General features: G+C 36.0%; 1 pseudogene; it reads right to left on the reverse strand.

The window, feature by feature from the left end:
- Nucleotides 1-3149: 3149 nt before the first annotated feature.
- On the reverse strand, nt 3150-4245 carry LOC101590403 (annotated as a pseudogene).
- Between the last annotated feature and the right edge of the window lie 2081 nt (nt 4246-6326).

Below are 6326 nucleotides of genomic sequence, written 5' to 3' on the forward strand. Positions count from 1 at the left end.
AAATATATAAGAAATTAGGAAGAAAAAAATGAGAAACAATTGAAAAAAGGAGACAAAACCAATTGAGCATGATCTGCTCCTTTCCATAGACCAGCAGAAATCAACAGTACAGTTGTCCAAACCATCCTGCTTACATACACAGATACATCTCTTTCCTCCACTCCTCCTCATGTTCTTCTCCTCAAATCAGTAACTCTTTCCTTTTAAATGAGTTCATTCCCTTTTCTAAGCTTCCCATTTTATGTTGTCCACAAATTGAATAGTTTCTTGTCATTTCTCTTTAAATGTAAACTTGTTCTTAGAAAATACCTGAAACTCTTTCAATAAACTGAAGCCCAAATGACTGACAATATTTGAACAACTTTTCCCTAAAAGGACTCAAGGATATTCAAACTGAAGAATTTGAACCTGAAGGAAGTGGCTGTAGCTACTCCCTTACCTAAATTTGATGATTATATCTCTAAATTGAAATGTACTAGGAATTATTTCTCATTCCAAATTTACTTTATTATAAAAGAAATTTGGATTCTCACAGAAATGGGGCAGCCTACCTGCTTAATGACTGTGCTTAAATAAAATTAAGAAGAAAAAATAAAAGCTATAATTGCTCCAATTTGGTCAGTGAAAGTATGGAAATTTTGATGTGAAATACCTATAATTACTATATACTGTGTTATACATGTTCAGGGCTATAATTCAATTCATGTATATAACCTGTAAGAATCAAATCTAGGTTGTGGGTGTTTCTATTTTGTCAAAAATTATTATTTCTATCCTTCATATTTTTCTGCTAACTTTTTGAAATGTATAATTATAGATTACAGCTGCCCTACTGTGTTGTAAAACAGAAGTACTTCTCTCTCCCAGCTGTGCTTAATTACTCTGTCTTACTGTCCCCTCTCCTCTTCCTAGCCTGTAGTGACCCTCTATTCTACTGACCACTTCTGTTTCATCAAACTTTAGCTTTCACAGCTGAGAAACAATTGTGTTTGGTTATTTTTCGTAATGTAATGTCTTCCTGGGCATCCATGGAACTGCAAATAATAAGACTTCATCCTTTATATTCTATGACTGAATGATATTGCTTTGTGTGTATTCACGTTGTTAATCCATTCTTCTGTCAATGAACATATTGGTTAGTGGATGTACAATTAGTTGGAACACACATGATGTTTTTCACTTCAGATCTAAGATGTAGTACTGAAAGAGAAAGCTTACCCCATCTATCATGGACTAGAAGTTTGCAAAAATGAAATCCCTTTCTATGCACTTAGGCCTGGAAGAACAAGATCAGATGAAGCAACAGAAAAGTATTATTTTGCTTCTGTTATTAGCTTTTCTGCTGTCCTTTATTGTTATAACACAGATAGAATTTGGAATATGATTCAAATCATTAAAAAAAACAAAAATCATGGCCAGGGAGATAGCTCAGTGGGCTAAGTGCCTGCTTAAGCAAGCACAGGGACCAGGGTTTCATCCCCAGCACCACATGCCATGCCAACCCCAACCCCTGATAGAATATAAAGGATGAAGTCTTATTATTTGCATTCCCATGGATCAGGAAAAATCATATGTGTCATGTTAAGTGTAAAGACATTTCTGGAAGTCCTATGTTTTCTTAAACATTTTTTCTGAAATCATAACCAATGTACTGGCTATTTTTCATAAGGGGGACTACCTCACCTCATCAATATCTAGCTTTTAATAAGATAATCAAGTAGAAGTTTTGGTTTACAGATAATACAATTTCATTTCTTATCTCAAAATTTATGTTTTTGGGTGAGTGCTGTTTCTTTTCATTTTTAGAGATTTACACCTTTATCCCATGACTCAAAATGATTGGTATCTTTTGGATTCTTTCAAGTGCTTGACCCATTCTTCTGAAATTTGTAGTTATAAATTACACTCAGTGTGTTATTAGTACCACCAAAACATAAATTTGTTAGATTATTTGAAACTTCTAGAAACAAATTTGAGTCACTTAAATTCTTAGGCAAATACTGATACTCAAACATCTTTACTTATGACCTCCTACCTTTTAAAAGAAAAACTTTTATAAAATAGTATTATTATATTTTTAGTTATCCTATGCAAAAATGTGGTTAAACTCTCCTATACAAAATGAACTGAGCCATGATATTAGTTACAGTGAATATATAGTAGTTTACACAAACACACACACACACATATGCAATTTCACTTTATGTGACCAAGTTACCCTTGGTCAACAAGTATTCTGGAAGTATTAAATGAAAAACTTTTAGAATTAAACACCTCATAACTTAATTCATGAATTAGTTCACACTACTCAGAAGTGCATAATGAAATACACTATCCTAATCCTGCCCAGGAATTGAATCATGTGTTTGATATCACAGCAAATCTATGATATCTACACTACCTGTCCATTGGACCCTTAGTAAGCATCTTAACTTCCAGATCGGCCCATGCTATATGGCATAGGACTTGTATCCAAGCAACACTTTCATAGTTAATAATGGCCACAGAGAACAAGAATAAATTTGCATATGCTAAAGAGAAAACTTTAAGGCTCTTCTTTTATGTAACAAGGTAAAACTTTTCAAATTAATAAAGATAAAATTGTATGTTGAGGTTGCTGAGATCTGTGATAAGAATAATTTCTCTACCCATGAAATTATGAAAGAAAAAGAAGTTTGGGGTAGCTTTATTGTCACACCTTAAAACTATGGCCACAGTGCATGTCAAATGTTTAGTTCAAATAGAAAAGATAACTGGGCATGGTAGCTCACATCTGTAATTCCAGCACTGGGGAGGCTGAGACAGGAGGATTACTATAAGTCTCAACTGCATAGTGAGACCCTGTATCCAATAAATAAATAAAAACTTAAAAATTAAATAAAAGAAAAATAGAGAAGGCATTATACTAGTGGGTGGAAGATATGAAGAAAACTATTTATTCCACTTGAAGTCTACATGGTGTACTAGAAAATACTGAGTTTATACAAAGCCCCCAGCAACACTAAGCTTCAATGACAACAAGCCTTCCATTTCCTTCAGTTAAGAGTTAAACAGATTCAGAGATAGGTGGCTTTTTCTTTCTTTGTTTGTTTTTCAGAAGCAAGCCATCACAAATAGGACTTTGTTTATCATTATTAAAAATTTGGATCTTAAACAGCCTCTTGGACTGGTGGTTGACATCCATCAGCTCGTTCAACTTTAGATCCAGTCTCATCTGCAGCAGCCTTTCCAGAGCTACAACCTTCACCATGAAGCTACATGAGTTTTCCCAATTCAAACTCAGGTTTCTTCAGCATTTTTTCTGGGTTTGTTTGTTTGTTTGTAGTTTAGTACTGGGGATCAAATTCAGGACCTGACGCTTGCCAGGCAGGTTCTATGTCACGGAGCTATCTTCCCTGGGCCTTTAAATCTTTTCTGTTGTTGTTGTTGTTGTTGTTGTTGTTGTTGTTGTTGTTGTTTCTTCAGCATTTTTACTTTTCTTTTTCTTTTTCTTTTACTTTTTTGCGGAACCAGGGATCGAACTCAGGCCCTTGCGCTTGCCAGGGAAGCGCTTATTCCACTGAGCCATCTCCCCGGCCCCAGCATTTTTACTTTTCTGACAAAGACATCATGAAGAGGGTAGATAGATTGACCAGCCTTTTCTATGTCTTTCCCAGTGCTGTCTGGAATCAGTTTATTGACCACTTTCTTCCAGTCATTTGTCTGTACCTTTTAGGTCATGATTTCCATCATCTTCTGGATCTGACAGGCATGTTGGTGCTGAGTGTAAGAGGTCTTCTGTGTCTGATTGTTGCATTTCTTAGTAAAGCCAACACAGAACAGTCAAAGCAAACAACCATCGGTAGTCTTGACATCCACATGAGCTTTGATCATGGTCTGCCATTTTTTGACCATGGAACACATTTCGTCACAGGTGAGGTCCATGCCATGGAAGTTAGTCAGGCAGTTTTTGCCCTGAACATCTTCAGTAATTAGCTTGAATTTTCTGAAGACAACTTCATCATTCTGCAGATCAGCAAGGCTAACTTCAAACACAGGACCTTTGAGCCCATCAGATGCCATTTTGGTTCTTTGAGTTCCGGTGATTAGTGTTTTTCCAGTATTGTTGGAAAATATTGTTCTTATGTTGAACATAGGTGGTGCCTTCACTTCATACCAGTCTTTTTTAAAAAATGGATAAACCACTTTCTTCTTGGCTCCTTTTTTGCCGCCTTTCATAAGGTGCTTGTTCTTGCCTACTGCCATGGTACTTCTCAGAGGGAGAATGTGATGGGAATGGAGAATGGAACAAAGCTGCTTATTCCCTACTGGCCAGGAGGCAGAAGAGAGAAGCACTGGCCCAAAAGGGCCAGAGATAGTTTGATACTGAAAAATATTACAATCACTGGGGCAGGTGCAGCAGGCAGTGAAAAAGATACTGTTATATATTTAGCAGAGTTAAAGTAACATTAAAGAGAAAGGATACTATCTAAAGCAAATCTTGAATTGCAGTTAAATTGAGGTCTTTTGGAGGAAATTGTCCAGTAGAACCTACACACAAAAATGTGAAGGAAACACAAGGGCATAAAACACAGAAGGGCAGATTAGCTGGTACATTTTGGCAACACTGAATAGTATGTAATAAAGCTAAATATAAAAGACAATGCAAGATGGTTTTAATGGAGTAGAACTGGTAATAGTGTCCATCATGATTTCTGTCTGTGTTCTGTTAGTTTGAATCCAATCATATAGTGATAAATGAATTGCAAAAAAAAGTCTGGGAAATGCAGCTTATCTGTGAGGATGGTGAATCTTGATTATTAACTGGATTGGCTTGTGAGATGCTTATGTTAATAAAGATCACTCCTGCATGTGTCTGGGCGGGTCACAGGTGTGACCTTGGTGTTACATCCAGTCCCTTCCCCGCCAGCGCTTCTCCTGTCTGCCTCCTGGCCAGCATGGAATGAGCAGCTTTGTTCCATTCTCCATTCCCATCACAATCTCCCTTCCATGACCTCCTTAGAGGCCAGATAACCAGGAACTGGAAACTCTGAAGTCATAAATGAAACTAACCCGTCCTTCTTTAAGTCATGTATGCCAGATATTTTGTCCCAGCAATGGAAAGCTAACCAATGCAACAGGAAAAACTCCTGAATACTGATGAGCAGTTTAGAAGATTTGCACCACTCTCACTTGTTCACTGTATTTTAGCCTCGAATTATTAGTCCCCAAATTCAATGTGATATTGCCTATCCACTTAAAACCTAGGATCATAGGGTTGACCAAGGGTTTAATGTAAAATTCATCGTATGTTTTCCATGATTTGTAGCAGTTTTTATCCAGTACTGAAGAAAAGGTGAACTCAGAACCTATTTCATATCTTCCATAAATAATGCCATCATGGTAAAACATGAAAGGCAAGATCAGTGTTACCTACAGTTTTGCAGGAAGAGGAGAGGACATTCACCATTGAGCAAGCAACTCAATAAATCCAAACATCACAACCCACTCTTTCAGTCTTTTTTCAGTTGTGTGATTGCTCTTGCTATTCTGGATCTCTTCTGGTTCCATATAAATTTTAGAATTCTTTTCCTGGTTGTGTGTAGCATAATGTTGATACTTTGATTGGAATTGAGTTAGATTTATATATTATTTTTATAATATGGTCATTTTGACAATATTTTTTGATACTTTTATACACAAACAAGGGTGTATTTCCATGCACTGGTGTCCTCTGAGCTCCTTTCTTTGTATCTCTAGAATGAAGAAAATTTGGTCACAATGTATGATCTTTTTCATGATTTGTTTTATTAGAATCTTGCTACTAACTCATTGAAAATATTCATGTCTATGTCCATTAAAGTCTTTCTTTCTTTCTCGTTCTTTCTCTCTCATTCTTTCTTTCATTCTTTTCTTTATTTTTGTTGTTGTTGTTGGGTTAAATCCTAATCCAGTTTTGGTACCACAGTAATGCTAGCTTTGGGAAATGTAGTTTTTCTTTCAATTTCATAGAAAATTTCAAGGAATGTTGACAATAGATCTTCCATAGCTTTCGGGGACAATTCTGTGATGGATTCACAGGTACTGGGTTTTTATTAGTTAGTAAGATTTTTACTGCTGCCTCTATTTTATTGCCTCTTATAACCTATTCAAAGTTTGTATATCTTCTTTCAATTTTGGAAATTCATAAATGTCTGAGACTTTCTCCATTTCTTCTAAGTTTACCAATTTATTAAAATATAAATTATTTAAAAAACAGTAAAAAAAGGGGCTGGAGATGGCTCAGTGGAATAAGCACTTCCCTGGCAAGCACAAGGGCCTGAGTTAAATCCCTAATTCCACCAAAA

The sequence above is a fragment of the Octodon degus genome, unplaced genomic scaffold (genome assembly GCF_000260255.1).
Source record: "Octodon degus isolate 3935 unplaced genomic scaffold, OctDeg1.0 scaffold00149, whole genome shotgun sequence".
Taxonomy (NCBI): domain Eukaryota; kingdom Metazoa; phylum Chordata; class Mammalia; order Rodentia; family Octodontidae; genus Octodon; species Octodon degus.